The sequence below is a fragment of the Apium graveolens genome, chromosome 7, assembly GCF_009905375.1.
Source record: "Apium graveolens cultivar Ventura chromosome 7, ASM990537v1, whole genome shotgun sequence".
NCBI lineage: Eukaryota > Viridiplantae > Streptophyta > Magnoliopsida > Apiales > Apiaceae > Apium > Apium graveolens.
The window spans coordinates 175,053,587-175,072,558 of NC_133653.1; positions in this window are offsets into that span (position 1 = coordinate 175,053,587).

The window sequence follows — 18,972 nt, forward strand, 5'->3', positions numbered from 1 at the left end:
ATAGCTTGAAATATCCACAGACTTTTCAGTAGTGTTTAATGCAAGTTTAGTTGCAGTAGCCATATGAGTTTTTGTAGATGTCCAATCCATTAGGTCAAACTTCTTCAAAAGATCATAAATATATTTGGTTTGACTAATGAATATTCCATCACTAACTTGGTGAACTTGTAAACCAAGAAAGTAGGTTAGTTCTCCCATCATGCTCATTTCATATTTACTTTGCATCAATTTGGAAAACTTTTTGAAAAATTTTTCATCTATAGAGCCAAATCTAATATCATCTACATAAATTTGAACAAGTGTACTAGAGCCATTAACATTTCTAAAGAATAAGGTTTTGTCAATAGTACCTCTAGTGAAGTGATTTTCTAAGAGAAACTTTGATAGAGTATCATACTAGGCTCTGGGTGCTTGCTTCAATCCATAAAGTGCTTTTAAAAGATAGTAGACATATTCTGGAAAATTTGGGTCTTCAAAACCAGGAGGCTGACTGACATAAACTTCCTCCTCCAAATCTTCATTCATAAAGGCACTTTTGACATCCATTTGATAGACTTTAAAAATGGCATGGGCTACATAGGCTAGGAAAATTCTAATGGCTTCAAGTCTTGCAACAGGAGCGAAAGTTTCATCAAAATCTATTCTTTCTTGTTGACAGTAGCCCTTAGCAACCAATCTAACTTTGTTTCTGACAACTATGTCATTTTCATCCATCTTGTTTCTGAATACCCACTTGGTGTCAATAGGATTCTTTCCTTCAGGCTTGTGTACCAGCTTCCAAAATTTATTCATTTTAAATTGGTTTAGCTCCTCCTACATAGCTAAAACCCAATCAGGATCCAACAGAGCTTCTTTTACCTTTTTAGGTTCTTCCTGAGATAGAAAGTTACTATTAGACGTCCTCTTGAGTTGCTTTTCTTGTTTGCACTCTTGAGGATACATCACCATTGATCAGTTCAAATGGGTGATCTCTAGTCCATTTTCTCTGTTGAGGTAGATTAGCTCTAGATGAAGAGGCCTCATTGTTGTCTTGATGATTGATAGAGTTTTGATAGTCAGAAACTCCCCCTGAGTTTATGGATCTTTGACTTGAAATTAGAGTTCTTTCTGATTGTGATCAAACTTGGCTTTCAACTCCTATTATCAACGGATGTTGCTCTTTGCCTTTCGACGGATGATGCAGATTGTCTTTCAACGGATGATGCACTTGGTCTTTCGACGGATGTTGAATTATGTGCTTCATTGGTTATAGACTTTTCTGCATTGTACTTAGATATTTGTTATTGATCACTTTAATCATCACTATCTTCACCAATCATCTCAACATTGTCAAATTTGAGGCTTTCATGGAAATCTCCATCATGCAGTCCTTCAAACTTTTTATCATCAAACACAACATATACAGATTCCATCACAATGTTAGTTCTGAGACTATAGACTCTATATGCTTTTTCAACTGCATATCCAACAAAAATGCCTTCATGTGCTTTGGCATCAAACTTCCCATGCTGGTCAGTTTGATTATTTAAGATATAGCATTTGCGGCCAAAGAGATGAAGAAAGTTTAATGTTGGCTTCCTATTCTTGAACTATTGGTAGGGTGTCATGCATTTTGTTTGATTAACCAAGTAAATATTATGAGTATAGCATGCAGTACTTACAACCTCTGCCCAAAAGTATGTTGGTAACTTTGACTCTTCAAGCATTGTTCTTGCAGCTTTAATAAGAGATGTTCTTTCTTTCCACCACTCCATTTTGTTGATGAGTTCTTCCTGCTGAAAATTCATGCATTATCCCATTCTCTTCAAAAAATGACCTCATCACAGAATTCTTAAACCGAGTTCCATTGTCACTCATGATTCTTCTAACTTTGAAATCAGGATGGTTGTTTACTTGCCTTATGTGATTGATGATGATTTCACTAGCTTCATCTTTGGATTTTAGAAAATATGTCCAAGAGAACTTTGAGAAATTGTAAAAACCCCAAATTTTTAACATCGATAAAAGACCTTTATGAATAGTAACCTTGCGGTCTAATAAAAAACTTTTGCGATCACACCATATACGATTTTTTAATTTAAGATTCCGAGTTGATATTGTGATTATACGTACCAAATGAGTGTATGTAAACGCTATTAGTTTTCGAAGAAATCAAACTTTGAAAAACGACCATATTTACGAATCATCGAGGATTACGGGAATCACAATATAATTAAAAATTTAAAACCCTACGGATTTATATCCAAGTATGATAATTCAAAATATAAGGAATAAATACGAAAGGAATTACATCGCGAACCATTTACAAGAAAGTATTACGAAAATATTTAAGCGACTGAGCGAACGCGTAAACGATTAAATAAACGTAACGCACTAACTAAACATGGTAGGAAAGTAACCATCGTTACTTTATCAAATAGTAAGCTAAGGTGTAGGATGATCAACCAAAGCTACCAAATAGTGAGCTAGAGAGCTAAACAGGTGGCTTAGCTTGTAATCTACCAAAGGCTAGCTAGTTTTTGTCTAAGATTTGCCAACATAAATCAAATTCTAGGATATAAACTAGAGAATAAAAATCAATAAAAGATACCACTTGCATTATTTCCAAGAAGCAACCAAGAAGCAACCACAAAAACTCTCTCCCTCTCCCATATACTCTCCCATTCGGCCATTCACATTAAATAAAGAAATCAAAATCAAAACTTTAAGCTCTAGCCATGGATAAATCCTCCCATTAATTTCTTGAAAAATAATCCTTTATTATGATAGAAAATATTATAAGGATCATTTAGGCGCTTGAATCGCTTGATTCTGATTTACGGATCAAAAGTTATGGCCGTTTTACTAAAAGTGATTTACGCGACAAAAACTGCTACAAATTACGAATTTTGAAAATACAAAGGATTGACTTAAAAATGTTCATAAATCATGAAAATTTTACAGAGAGTAGTAAATTGAGTTTCCTAACTTCCATAAATATTTCAAGTGAAAATAATGATTTTTCAGTTTTATAAAAATATCAGAGCCGAGACCGCGCGATTAGAAACCGTAGAATCCATAAGCGGAGCTGACGACGAAAATGAAAATGGACTTAAGATACTTTGAAAAAGGAAGTGACCATAATGTGAATAAGGACTTAAAAAAATAATGTGGATAATATAGGTTGAGAGGGTGCTTAATGACTAGCGCATGAGTACGGGTAGCCGTAAATTAGAACGAGACCTAACAAAACGACTTGTGTTTATGATTATAGATTTCCGAGTGGAACCTAGAGCATCATCCATCTCAAGATACCCAGGAAAGTTTTCAAACCCTACCTTTCAAGAACAGTTGTGTTGTGAATATTTTACAAAACTGTGATATATGCATGAGATTGATTTAAACTGTTTTACGAAGTTTGAGATGTATTGCATTACTCAATTGTTGATAATTTCTAGTATATGTTCATACCGAGTTCGAAATATTATATTTAGACCGAGAGTCGGTCGGTGTAAGCTTATAAAAACCCAGAGGTATCCCGGAGGAGTTTATAATTGAGAACGTTAACGATATCGAGTCGCGTGACGTGGATATATTTTAGACCGAGGATCAGTCAGTAAAAATTGATGAAAACCCGGAAGTATTCTGGAGGTGCTTTATTTAAGAATATTAGCGCTATAGTAGAGCGTGATGTATAAGTTGTAAGACCAAGAGTCGATCAGTTATGTTTTTATAAAATAAAAACTCGGGAATCATTCCGGTAATATTTATAGGACGATTAAAGTCCATAGTAGTTACGTTTCAAGGGACTCAACTCCCATTTACGAAATACTAAACACCTAAAACTTTAATCGTCCTATAAATATTACCAAAGATTAAAATGATTTCCAAAGATCGCATTCCCTCAACTATACTTTATCGTTCGAATAATAAATATCTATTTACTATTCATTTATTATGGGAGAAGTATTCTCTAGCGAATATGTTACGACCGGCATTTTCGTGTAATATTATTTGTGGATTTGGTATAATATTAAAGCCGAATAAAAATATGTTCAATGATTGTACGTTTGTGTGAGCGAAAATTTCTGCATTATAAAATTGTTATGTGTAGTATATGATTTTTTCAAAGCAAAAGTTTATTTATTTCCTTTATTTTTTATTTATAAGGAATATTCTAAGCCTTGGAAAAATTTTCTTTTAAAAGATATTTTGTTCACAAATTTTGAAAGTGATTTTATAAAATCTCCAAAAATCCAAGTTATTTTATGGTATAAATTTTATAATTTTTGAACTTTTATTTTATTATATAAAAATAAATCTTTGAAAATTTGGTTGCTTAATAATTATCAAATTACATGGTTACCCTTGCATGCAAATACTCTTCCATTCAACTAAGGGGCAGTGAAGGCATTTCCAACCCCACTCACTTTCATTCTACTAGCCAAATTACCACTTTGTCCTTGCATGCAAATCTACCTAACTATGTTGGATGGTTACTCTTGTAAATTCTCATATCCACTCACTTGTGGTCAAATAAAAACCAAACAAAAATGATTATCACCCCACTTTCACTCCACCATTTCCACACTCCTCCTTCCTCCCCCTCTCCTCTCGGCTCTCCCCCTCTCCTCTCGGCTTTTTGGCCGAAGCCCTACCCCCTCCCTTTTCTTCATTCTTCATTCAAGCTCCCACCTTCCATTCAAGTAAATGTTACTTCCTATATCTTGATCATACATAATTCAAAGAGTTTTGAGTGAAAAATTTAAGTTTTGAGTTTGCATGTCAAAGCTTTAGTTGGAACTCAGAGTACAATCTTGATTCTTATGGATTTAATGTTGTATTTGAGAGAACTACAAGGAATGGTGAAATGCCAAGTCATGAGAATGAGGCTCTTGATTTTAAATAGTCATTTCCCTTCCACTTCATTCTGCCAGGATCTTGAGGGAGCCGAATGAATGGTTCTTGAGGATATTTTGTTGTCTTGTTTCAATGTTATGTGTTTTTGGTGGTGATAACATAAATTTTGTATCAAAAACTTGATAAAACCCTTTGCATGCTAAGTGATCATCTAGTTATAGCTTATGATAGGCTTGCATGTTGATTTCATGGTAAAATTTATTGGAAAGCATGTTTTTTGGTTTATAAGACTCGAAGTCATGCATGCATGTAGATTTCTCTTGGAATTTTGGAAGTTTTTGATCATTCGGATTGATATTGTTAGTAAGCCTTAATTTCAGTAGGGATAAGATATTAATCTTGATTAGTGCTCCTTGATATGTGGTATTAATTCGTATATATTTATAAAAAAATATATATAACTTGTCGTTTTCAAAAAACTTAATGGCTTGTAAGTTATGTAATGTGATTTCCTTTGTTTTGCTATGTTGCACCTTAGGTAAGGATGATCTCCACCAAGAATATTTTGAGTGTAAGGGATTTAGTTCAGTACAACACCTTAGTTAAGGTTTGGGTTGGGTTTTTGGTTGTTGTTGGTTGGGTTTGTTAAGTAAGAACCGTGGTGAAAGAAGAGTCTTAGTTTCTGCAAAAAATCAGTTTGGTACCCTGAGGTTTAGAGCGAGTTTTGACCATGTCATTGTTGTGCACTTTGAGGCCCAAGCCACCAGAAGCTAGCATTAGGAGTATATAAAAGGTTTTAGGTGTTTTTTGGAGCTTTATAAGTCGTTTGGTTAGGTGCACAAGTGGAATCACAAAATCTGTCCAGCAGGGGACAATTTTGTTGCAACTTAGAAATAGGAAGTTTTGACCATGTCATGGGTAGGACCTCATTAGGCCCTGTTGGGCCTTAGTTAGAGGGAGTGTCAGAGGAGTTTTTCCAACCATAGTTCATAGGATTTGAGTTAGAACCATGTGTCACAAGTTAATTCAAGTCTGGGCGTTTTCTGCCCAGAAAAACAGGGGAACCATGGACTTTAAGCTTAGGCCCAAAGAGGCCCAAGCTAGGCCCTTGAGCCACATCAAGTTTGAGAGATGCCTTATGGTCAGAAGAGTCTAGTGTAGAAGTTTTGGAGGTAAAATTGTAGTTTAAGAGTGTCTAATGCACTCAAGAAACCATAGATGTCATTCTGAAATTTACTCCAGTGAGCACTTTCACTTAACACATAGTTTTAGAGCACTTATGAGTAAGACCTAGGTTGACCGCTATGGTTGGTAGATAGTATAAAGCCATTATAATTAAAGGCCCAAGTGAGTGTCAATAGGTTTTGGATATTTTAGTAAAGGCACATTGAGTAAGGAAGCCAAAATTTGGAGACTTTGTCTAGTTTAGCGACCAAGTGACTTAAGTTGTGGGTCGAGATCATCCAAGCCTAGTGTTGCATTATGATGTGTGTGATATTATTTGATATTAAACCTGTCTTTCATATTCACTGCAAGTTATTCAACCTGTCTTTCGTATTCACTGCAAATGTGTAATAATTAATTCATATATATTGATGCGATTATCCTGAGTCATCTTGATATACTTGAACCAAGCGATATTTAAATCTATCTTTGTATTATTATAGAAATGCCATGAACCCACAGATACATATTGCTATTGCAATAGTTGTATCACGCCCGTATGTCAAGTAATTGGAATGTCATGATAAGATAAAGATTTGATATAATACTAGATTGACCCTCTTAATTAGCATGCCATTGATTCCTAAGATATTGACATATCACCCTGATGCTTGAACCCCAATAAAAACTTTACCTTGATACCTAAAAGCCAGATATTCTTCAAAGATTGTTCTTAACTGATTTGATAACCCCTTTTTCATACCCTGAAGATGGACAATCATGTTATACCTTGAGCTAAAAATCATTTCCTTATAACTTAACACTCCTCTTATTCATGAAGCTTATCTTCTTGATGTTCTAGTACTTGTACAATATCGAAAACCATTGCTTTAAGCCTAGTTTGGCGTTACTCTTTCATAATATCCAATAGCCTTGCTAAATTTCCTTGTCAAAGTTCTTGTTTATGGAAACCTCTCAATTACCCTAATATAGTAAAGTCTAGTGGATCATGGCCCTGAAATTTGGTGACATATTTCCAGTGTTTCAAAGTTGATCTATAATCCCTTGATAAAAATGTTTACTACCTAAGAGATTTTATTATAAATCGGCATCAGTTTTTGAAATAATTAAAATATGGATTTGCAGTCCTAAAGGGGGATAAATGTTTTCTTTGAATAGTGGATCTGGACTGAGACGCGAATCCTTTCCACACTTATATTGTAGGCTTAAAAGTTGCCTAGGGATCCCATTAATGTTTTAGAACCCAGCGAGGTTCGGGATTACTTCGTGGCTGATCACCGGCTGTAATCCGTAGCGTCATAAAATGATTTTGATTAAGTTATGATTTTGAAAATGTTTTGATTCAAGCAAATGATGCCATCACTCAAAGTTTTATCACTTGTTATTATTGGTTATATCTTCACAATGTCATTCTATTATACATATCTCGATTTATGTTTTGTATCATATAGTTTAGCACTTGTTGAGCATTTGGCTCACTCCTTGCTTTACCCTGATATTACAGCTAGCAGTTATGGTTAGATTCAAGCAGACAGCACGTAAGACCTGTGACGCCGATGTGTATGTCCGAGCTCAGGTAGAATAAGAGATAGTTTTGTGTGAGGACTCGATATTAAAATCAGTTGTAATAGATGATAGTGTTGGGCTGTTCCAAACCCTAAACTGTAAGATCTTGGATTCGGTTATGTTTACTTTCTTTTAAATATTGTAATAGTTATATTTATTTTGTTTATTAAGTTGGGGGTGTGACAGGTTTTGGTATCAGAGCCAGGTTTAGAGTCCCTGGACAGCCCAAATAGGTTATAGAATTTATGTATAAGCTATAGATAATATGGGAGAGAGTAGGTTAAGTAAATTTATTATTAATACTCCTCTTATTGGTTTGTCAGCAAAGGGCGCATTCCTCGTCATCCTCTGGGTCGGACGACACTGTTGCTTTCTCCGTGTATGCTGAGTTGAGGCGCGAGTTTGACATGCTTCAGGGCAAGTACGACCGACTGATAGATCGACTGAAGAACGTGTACCCGGACAGCCGAAACTATGAAGGGAAGCCTAAGGAGCAGATGACTGCGATACTTGAGACCTTGGTTCAGTACGTCAACACTAAGCTTGAGGAGATGCCATCACACCGAGACTGCACCAGCCAGTATATCATCCAGATGTGGTGGATGAGCTCCAGAGCATTGTGAAGACGCTTCGAGAGGAGAAGACTACCAAGCCCTTTCTGATGGAGTGGAGCCTTAGTTCTTTCCATTATTTACCTTTCATGTTGTTGTATTATCAGACTTCGTAGATTTCCCAGTTGTTTCCTTTAAATAAGCACGTTATTCCTAGAATCAGACTTTTTCCTAATCCTGATGTATTGTGACCTTTAAATTTCAATTATTATGCACTATCATTCCCTTTGCTCTCAACTGTTATTTTACGCTTTTGTATGCATTACCATATCTGCTTAATTTGAAACTTGACCTCATATGTAAATAAGAATGCCATGCGATACCCTCGAATTATTTCATCATTCATACATGTTTTGACATAACTCTTATTTCAGGATCATGCCACCCAAAAAGAAGAACCCAACAACCACATCTACCACGGATCCAAATATTCTTCGATTACTGGAAACTTTGCAACAGCAAACCAATGCTATAGCTCAACAACAACTAACTCTTCAACAACGAATTGAAAACCAAGATAATCGTGAACCACACCAACCACCCGAACCACCAGTACCACCTCGACAAGTTGTTACTTTCAAGGCTTTTCAGAATGTGAATCCACCTGCATTTCATGATCATACTGATCCACTAATAGCTAACACATGAATTAAGGAAATGGAAAGGGCTTTTGAGTTGGTACAGTTAGGAGACGATCAGAAGACACCATATGCTACTTATTTCCTGAAGGGCGAAGTCATCTATTGGTGGGAATCAGTAAAAGCTATGGAAGCAACTCAGCAGGTTTCTTGGGAGAGATTTAAGAAGTTATTTCTGGAAAAGTATTACCCTAAGTACATGCAGAATCAGATGGAGCTTAAATTTCTTGAGTTGAAGCAAGGGAATATATCTGTACTGGAGTATGAGAAGAAGTTCACTGAGTTGTCAAGGTTTGTGACAAAGTATACCTGCACTGAGGAGGAAAAAGCGAAGAGATTTCAACAAGGATTGGAGCCTTGGATCAGAGATAGAGTAGCTATGTTTGAGCTTGATACTTATGCGGGAGTAGTACAGAAAGCTGCTCTGATTGAGAATAATGGGATGCAGTCAACGAAGGAAAGGGATAACAAGAAGAGAAAGGTTCCATTTTATGGAGAGAAGTCTGAAGCCGGAAATTCACAAGATCGGAATGTAAAAAGGATTGGATTCCATAAGGGCGGAAATTTTCAAAAGAAGGGAAATTTGGGCAAAAGACAAGAATCGAAGGGGAATGTAACGCCCCCAAATCCGGGGTCGGGGATTCGGGTTGTCACGAGTTCCATTTCCCTTATCAGTACTTAATCTTAACAATCAACCCACTACTGAGTACTGTGACCCCACAATATACACACACACACACCACAAGTTATAGTCTCAGAGATGAATACCCAAAGATATCACAAGTCCTTATATTCCACAATTATAAACCGTTACACCTTAAAAAGGTTTCTGAATAATTTTACATTTCTTTGACATTATTACAATTCATATAGATACATAAGTCTGGTACATCAGAAGTTGAAAGTCTAGCCTATTGGCAATTTCTACCTCAGCTACATCGGCATCAACGCTTCCAGAAAACTGCAGAACGTTTCCTAACCGCTTGCGAATTGGAAGCTTGGTCATGTTCATCTTTTCCATCTGTTATTGTATGATGAAAGAAGAAAGAAAGGGTGAGCAACAAGCCCACCAAAATAATATGTATAATGATTAATAATATATGAGCATTCTCATAGTACTCAGGAAAGTCTTGATCAAAAGAAATAAACCAAGCTGATATCTTAACGCGACCAAGTCACAAAATATTCAGTATATATATATATACATATATATATATACTTTTCACAATATTTGAAATCCTCTGACGTGTATAACATCCACAGAGTTCCAGTTTACAACTGTATAAAAATATCGTTGCAAGGTGATCTCATATATCTAACCTTGTCTCAACATTTTTTTTCTGAAAATCTTTGACATGCACAAGGTAATCATTTACTAGATATAAGTTTAAAAGATGACTGTAACATCCAATGAATTTTTGGAAAGGAAAAGAATTGTGGCATAAACCCGGTATCTTGCTGATCAGGCAAAGATACCAATAAGTAACCTTTTCTACTAGTAGATGGACGAATTCCCCACTGGTCATCACCCTGGTCGCAATAGGACCTTATGCTGGACTGCCACTCAGCCACTTACGCATTTGATGGACTCCCACTGAGCCACTTACACTTTCATGGACGCCCACTGAGCCCATGTTGCTTATGCCGACTCAATAGATGGACTTACTTCCCGAACTTTGGGTAAGTAATCAATTCATTTACCAAAACAGCAACCTTGTTGCGAATATAAAATACACCACAGAGCCGGATCCCTCCAGTTTTGAGCGAGTATTTAAATCCCCTTTAAAAGGAAGATCTTAAATATATAAAAAAATGAGTTTTGGGATCCGCTCTAACTTTTAAAAATCATTTCAAAGACTTGAAAACACTTTAAAGAGTGTTTGGAGTAATGCTGATTTAATAAAGTAAATCAGTCCCAATATATTAGAAAATATCTGAATATTATTATTTAAATAACATTCCCATAAAGAATAATCTTTATAAAAATAATTGAAGTAGAAGTTGTAAAACTTATACTTGAAATGAATAGTAAATAACCAAAGATATACTTATACGAAAGTAATATCTTTATTTGAATAATCAAAAGTAAGTTTGATTGTCGACACATTATTCTTTAATAAAATAAAGAATATTATTCAGTAAATAATCGGAGTCATAAGTCCTCAAATGAATATTCAAAGTAATATTCATTAATAAAATAAACGGAGTCATAAGTCCTCGAATGAATATTCAAGTAATATTCATTAAATAATATAAACTGAGTCATAAGTCCTCGAATGAATATTCAAGTAATATTCATTAAATAATATAAACTGAGTCATAAGTCCTCGAATGAATATTCAAGTAATATTCATTAAATAATTTAAACTGAGTCATAAGTTCTCGAACGAATATTCAAGTAATATTCATTAAATAATATAAACTTATCGAATAAACCTTATTCGATTAATAGTTTTGAAAACTATATCAATATATATATATAAATATATATATATATCATATATTCGGGAACATCTACTCCCGGTTTAGAAAAGGGTTCACCTTTGGGTCCCCTATCCTCAGGGTATACGCAACTACTGCTTATCTCTAGCATAGGTATTATGCAACTATAAGTATTTGAACCAACATATATATATATCAAGATTACGAAACAGACATACATATATACCATATCACATGCTCCAATATATCGCAAGAGTTTGCTAATAACAATCATGCATCTATCACAAGATAATGCATATACACATATACATCACAACAACAGTTATACGGGTAGAAAACTTGCCTGTGCGACTGGGGGTTACAAATGGCTTGGGACGAGTCTGGTAACCTATAAACAACATATAAGTTGGAATTAAACCAAAGTCACTTATGAATATATACTTTGACCAATTAGACCCTAACGTTCGCTTTTGCGCTTAACGATTCACTTAAGTCGCTCGAGTACCCTCGGCTCCACCATTTTTAATAAATTAACCATTAAGGGTTTTAAGGCGATTTTTTTGCGAGTGCCTTACCAACTGCCTAATACACTTTAAATAAATGTTTCATACTCCAATTAGTCCTTTAAGGTCTTTAACCTATGTTTCAAAGTAAGGCGAGGGGTAATGGTTCGTTCGCGAAACGCCGTTACTTAAAATGGTCGTTTCTCCTAAACCGTACATCGGATTCAAACGAACCACATATCAAAACGAAGCTCGTAACATGAACTATCTAATCATTGCAATTGTCAAAACTTAGCAGTGAGTTCACGGGTCCTAATGTTAAGAACAAAAACAGTCTAAAGTAAATCGGACATTACGACGGCTATGTTTACGCGATTTCCCAAATTTAAACCACTCCAAATCAACCCACAATCACAACCCAATCAAAACTCCATCCATACTTCACCATAACAGCCCCAACAACTCAACATTATCAATTTATACTATTCTCAAACATGAATTCAAACTATACTTTAATTCATTAATCAACAATCCAAGAATGACAACTTCAAAAACTTCACAAAACCCACTAACCTCTACATACACAACAATCAAGCCTCTCATGAATTATACCAACAAAACTAAACCTAATTACTCAAGTAAAGTTAGGGTTTGGAGGGGTTATACCTTCCTTGGAGGTGGAGAATCAAGTAATTAGCTTGGAATCACCCTTAAAAGTCCTTATCCAAGCTTAATCTAAACAAAAACTCAAGAACAAAAATTTTAGTTCTTGAAAAACACTATTCACCATCTTCTTCCATGATTTTTAGGAAGAGATTGTGAATGATTTAGGAGCTCAAACTTATAGGATAGCTATATCTATGCATAAGGAGTCTTAGATAATTACCTTGCTAATTAACAAAGCTTGGAACTAAGATTTTGAATTTCTTGCTTTGAAGAAGAAGAAAAAGCCGAGAGCTTTGATGAAGAATGGTAAGATAGCTTTTTATTTTTGGTGAAAATGAAATGTTTTGGCTTGATTGGTTGTTTTGGATTTGTTTTGTTTTGTTTTATTACCTTTTACCATGGTAACTTTTGTGTGGTTCTAATTCAACCAACAATACACTTTGTTTGGTCATGCTTATATCACCATGTGATGTCACCCTCCCACCTTTGTCCTCTTCTTATTGGTTTGATGACATCATCCCCACTAATCTCTTTGATTAGCTTCTAATTACTTGGCTAATGATGGCTGATCTGTTATACGGTTCGCTTAACTTTCGTTTTCGTTTATCGTTTGAGGGATCATACCCGGGATCTTATTACTTAGGTTTCCTTAACCTTTCTCAATACATTATATTCCTTTTATGATCTTCTCTTATAATCCTTGAATTTATATCCTTTTTATTATGTTACCTTATACTCAATTCTTTCTGTATCTGGTAGATTTCCGGGAAAAATCAAAGTGTTCGGATTTGGATTCTGACAATCTTTACATACACTTATATACCACATAGAGTACTAATAATATCTCAGAAGATCAATAAAAGAACCCCTACATAGTGTGGCATGAAAAGTTTTCTTATTCAGCATAATCAGCAAAACACTATTCATAAGGGTTTCAAAAATTCCAAAATTTGGGGTTATTACAGTCTCCCCTCCTTAAAAGGATTCCGTCCCGGAATCAGATAGAAAATGAATAGGGATACTTTCTTAGTATTGCGCTTTCTAACTCTCAAGTAAATTTTTCCACATTGTGGTTCTTCCATCAAACTCTGAATAGTTTGATAACCCTTCTCCTAAGCACTTGTTCCTTTTTTAATCTATAACCCTTCCTGGTTGCTCTATATAGGTTACGTCTGGTTGCATGTCTATGCGCTCATATGCCCCTATTTATCTGGCATCCAAATTACACTTCCTTAACATTGATACGTGAAACACGTTATGACTTGCTACATGTTCGGGGGTAGGGCTAGCTCGTATGCTAACTTCCCAATATGTCTTAATACCTCAAAGGGTCCAACAATTCGTAGGCTTAGCTTTCCTTTCTTTTTGAACCTCATCAATCCTTTCCAAGGGATACCTTTAACATTACTAGGTCCCCTATTTCCTATTCTTTGTCCTTTCATATCAAATCAACATACTTTTTATGTCCATCTTGGGCTACTACCAGTCGTCCTCTGATTAGATCTATCATACCCTTGGTCCTTTGGACAACTGCTAGTCCGAGCATCTTGCGCTCTACAACATCATCCTAACATAAGGGAGATCGGCATTGTCTTCCCTTAAAGATCTCATAAGACGACACCTCGATACTGACATACGATCGATCATCGTGAGATAACTTAATCCGCGTTAAGTGATCATTTCAAATTCTTTCAAGTCTATTGCACAGACTCTCATTATAGCTTTTAGCATTAGAGCTTTAGCTTCATAATGCCCATTCTTTTCTAGTTCGTAATCGCTACTACCTTCCGTTCCTAATATTATACTGGTTATACTTTTGCTCGTTAGCGTTCTATAACCTTTTAATAACCACGTCAACCTTAATATCACTAACGCGTTAGAATCGGAATACCACCGTACTGATACTACTTCCTTTAGCTGCTTCCATCTTCGAAAGCTTGATCCATCATATACAAGTAAAGGAATTTGTTGAGAGATCACTATGATCATGAACACTTGTTCTATTGCATAGTTAGTACAGAAGGTGGCCAACCTTTAGTAATTGACAAGCAATTAAACAACATGTGGTATCCTACTAGGCTTCTATCACACAGATAGATAGTCATTCGGCAATACCTCCCCTTCTGGAAGGGTTGTTCTTCTCAGCTTATATGAAATGAAAAGGAGAGAAAAGAATGAATTGAAGAGAATTGTATATATATAAAATATACTGCCACAAAATATCTGGCTTGGAATCTACCCCTGAACTATAGAGGTTTGCCATAGGAGAACAAAACATATATGTATTTATATCAACATCAAATATTATAGCATCGTATTTCACATGCCTAAATATTTTGATATTCCGTCCATCCTTCTATGGACCCATGCTCTTTCTCGAGCTTATACTCAATCATCTTTGAAACTCCCTCATCATCGAAAATCGAATCTGGGGTCTCATTCTAGACATCATCGTTACTAGAATTTTATGCTTGCATCGCAACCTTCCTCGTATAGTAATACGACTCTCTATTGATAAGAAGGAATAAATATTCAATAGGTAAATAATCGACCTAGTTTTTCTATCAAAGATAACTTATACGTCAACAGGTACCGATTAGTGGTACTCAATCTCAACATCCATTCCAATACAACTCTCACGGTTGTAATCAACTCATTACTCGCGAATTCATTGCTGCATTACTGTGGTCCATCGCTGACCTACTGTAGTTATTCATTTTCTATGAAATCTTAATAGCTAACCATACGGAGTCCATACATGTCGTATCAAATTCTTCTAAGGAGTTAACATAATCACCATTCATAATTCATGAAGAACACTCCAAATTCTGACGTACTTTCATGACATGAAGCAGATAAAATTGCAGAAGAGTTTCAATCAAAGCAACGATAGCAGGTTAATACCATTCTTAATCATATGCCTTAAATAGAAGACTTAACTTAAAGGTCCTTCTAGTCCTTTTTGAAACATGGTCCTGGCTTATCTCAAGATAGTACCTTCTGAGACAGATAGCCCGCTCATGGCGATTACATGAATTAAACCTTTACCAACTACTATTACGGTTGGGTATTGCACAGTCATCAGAAAGAATGTCAATCTTCCAAACCATAATACAACCTTCACAGCTTTTACCATCATCACTGTATTCCTTTGGCACAAGCGCCTATAATTATCCTCTTACCTTTAAAGTGTCGGCCACCTCTTTGGCCTTTCCTGATAGTAAAATTTCCTTACAGTCAATGTCATTTTAACCACCTCCAAATAAATTTTCTACCTTATTTCAATCACTACTTAAGTGAAGATGTTTTCCTTAAAATCTGATGAGTAAAAAAAAATATCACCATTTTTCCATAAGTTATTGCCTCAATCTTTAGAGGTTAATCACTGTCACGACTGACTCTCAATCATACTTAGAACATCTTTTATCTTAGGTCCTAATTGCCCTGAACAATTTTGACCTTTACTGGTTCGATCCATATTTTCTCGTGGTTTAACACGTGCCCCACTTGGCATCATTATAATTACATCATATTTCCTTTATCAACATTTTTATTCTTGAGAATTTTGAATATTACCTTTCTCCTTGTAAAACCTCTAAGGTTATCCTTGAATCGTTCCTCCTGTATTCCCTAGATACAGGGCATATCAAAATACCATATACTAATACTAGAATCATTGTCTTTGTACTTCTGAAAAAAATTTCTCTACTGATCTTTAAAGGTTGTTATTACCTTAATCCTTTCCAATTCATACTGTCAAAACTCCTACTATCCCTATTAAGGGTGAAATGCCAACCTTTATGCATTCCCCTAGGATTCATTTTAAGTTACCGATGTTCTATCCTTAATTCCACCTTTAAAGGTACATGCATCCATCCATGGATAAATCAAATCATATATCCCTGATAAGGGTGTCTTATTCAATCATTCCCACCTCGATAGTGTATGCCTAATTTTACAATAACATCTGTATTCCAAATGAGGTCAATCAATGGGGCCTCCAAAAGATAACAACGGTTATCCGCTTTTCTTGCCTAATTTGGTAACGATAACAAGGATGTTCTTGAAGATATTGGTCGTGTTCAACGTGAACTTCTTCTTAATAATTCCGTATTTACTTTTGTTGTTTATCTCAACAGTCATCTCAATGTTGGGATATCTCTCATACCTGGCGTCTCCCTTCCTGGGTATCAAGCCACCGGTCTTACACTTCACATTCTTGAAGGTCACTTCCTTCATCCAATTTTCCTAATTTCTTACTTCCTTGTCTCCTCAGTCTATTCGCGTCTCATTATTTATCCTCCGAACTATCTCAAGGTTTCCTCGAATCCTCCCAACTTACAGGGGATAAAAAAATATGTATCTCTTATGCCTTCAACCATCAATTTAACTCATGGTGAATCACCCTCATCCTGACGATTACATACTTTTCTATTTCTATTGCTACGAGTCTTTAGGGTTTCCTCATACCCAACTTCCTTATCATTCCTCAAACTCTATTGCCTTTATATTCCTTTCCACTTCAGTTTCTTTTTATTTTCCTTTCTCTTATCATTATTTCATGAACCCACTAATTATTTACTTCAAACATCACGTCATTCTGGGATTCTTGTCCTCCGAACGAATCTTTACAACTTTTACAATCTTAGATTCATAATTCATCATATTCGTCCGCCTTTGTTCTGGCTCTTAAAGCTTTTACACTATCTCCCTAACCTTGGGATTTACTTTCTCGAAAATAATTGACTGAACTTTAATCAGTTTATCATAACCTCTGGCTCCGTGCCTTTCTTGGTCTTTCACAAGTGGGTGGTTTCTCTCTTAGGAGGGTAAGTGACAGAAATAGTCTTTTGTGATTCGTCAATCATTTAGAATCTCAAATGATTCCTATATTTCCTTTAGCCAGGCTCTTGCCTCGACTGGGTCAGCTATTTCCTTGGAACTCTGAGAGCTTAGCGACTTAAAGGTCCTGAAAGAATTTCACACCACATTGTTTCCTCAAGGTGGTGGTTAGGGGTAAAAGTATAAGTTTTGTTTTAGGCAGGTCCATGGATTGCCCAATAGGAGTACCATCCTGGTTCTTCCTACCTTGCTCGACTTCTATTTTCTCAGTCTAAATATTTCTTCCTACTCCCCATAATTGGGGTCATCTTTTAATTTAAAATCTTCATTTTCCACTTCATTATATTCTGGGTTCCTTATATCTTAATTACGACCTCCCTGATTATCACATTCAAGGTTTGCCCCTCATCTTATTCCTCATGGGGGCATAATGCTTGGAAAAATTTTGAGAATCTTTGGATATTTTTCTTACTTACTTTGCTTAAGTCTTTCCCTCGTTCTGTCCTTGCATGATTGCAAATTATGAATTCTCAAGTTTTATAAACTTCATGACACTCTCTTAAGTGTTAATAGTGCAATTAACAATATGAACTTATCACAAACAAACTGATCTGAACTGAAATTAACGAATATATACATAATCATTTGTTCGAGGGTACAACTATTGAACACATTAAAGAGAATTACATCATTTGATTTGATCGCTTCTATCCCAAAAGTACTACCATAGATAATCATCTCGTCATTAAAACTAATCATACATAACTTAGGCTAATCCTCCAAAAGCGGTGCTTCACGAAACCCTTGTCTGATCGCTCTGGCTCTGCACACTACCATGGATCAAGAAATGCGGGCACGCACGACATCCCTAACCTGCTCCATCACAGAGGTGATGAGGTCTAAGATAGTTGCAAGTAGAACTGGATCAATCTGACCCTCAAGATGGCCTCTAGCTGTAACACGGGTGGTAGCCTCAATCCTTTCCATGCTATACGCTAATCCTGCCGAAAGTACTCCTCCCTCAATCCTCGATGCAGTAAGTCGACCCAACAGATCACTCCTAACATTACGGGCCTCAGACAGGCCACCCAAAGTCATAATAGACGATAAGAGAAGCCTGAGTGGTTGCATCTAGCAGTCCATGGGGTGCAGGTGGTGCAGACCCAGGAGATCCAAATGGATAACCTAGCACGGTATCAGGTGACAATGGTGCAGGAGATAAAGGTGGCATTTCCTCAGTAGGTGTTGGGCTCTGTACAGGGGAGGGAACAGGAATTGGTGGAAATTCATTGATGTCTTCAGGAACCTCTGGAAGAGGGTCTGATACTGGTGTAATTGGTGCCGTGGACGGCCCCACTCCTCCTGCCCTCATTAACCTTTGTGCCCTTGGTAACTCTTCATCCTCTAGTGCCACCCTCGCGGCCATTCTTGCTCTGGTAGTCGCCCTGACTACGGTCATCAATTCCTCAGCGGTCCTCTCTTCATTCTCGCCAGGATCCTCCACGAGATCCTCCTCAGCAACAATCCCTTCTGGGATAACATCCTCAACCGTAACATTCTCAATATGAATCTCATCCGGTCCCTCGTTAGGGTACTCTATCGGATTCACAATTTGATCTCCAACATGTAATAAAATATCCTCATGCTGATGCTCCTGAACCTCAGGGTTCGGTGCCCCGC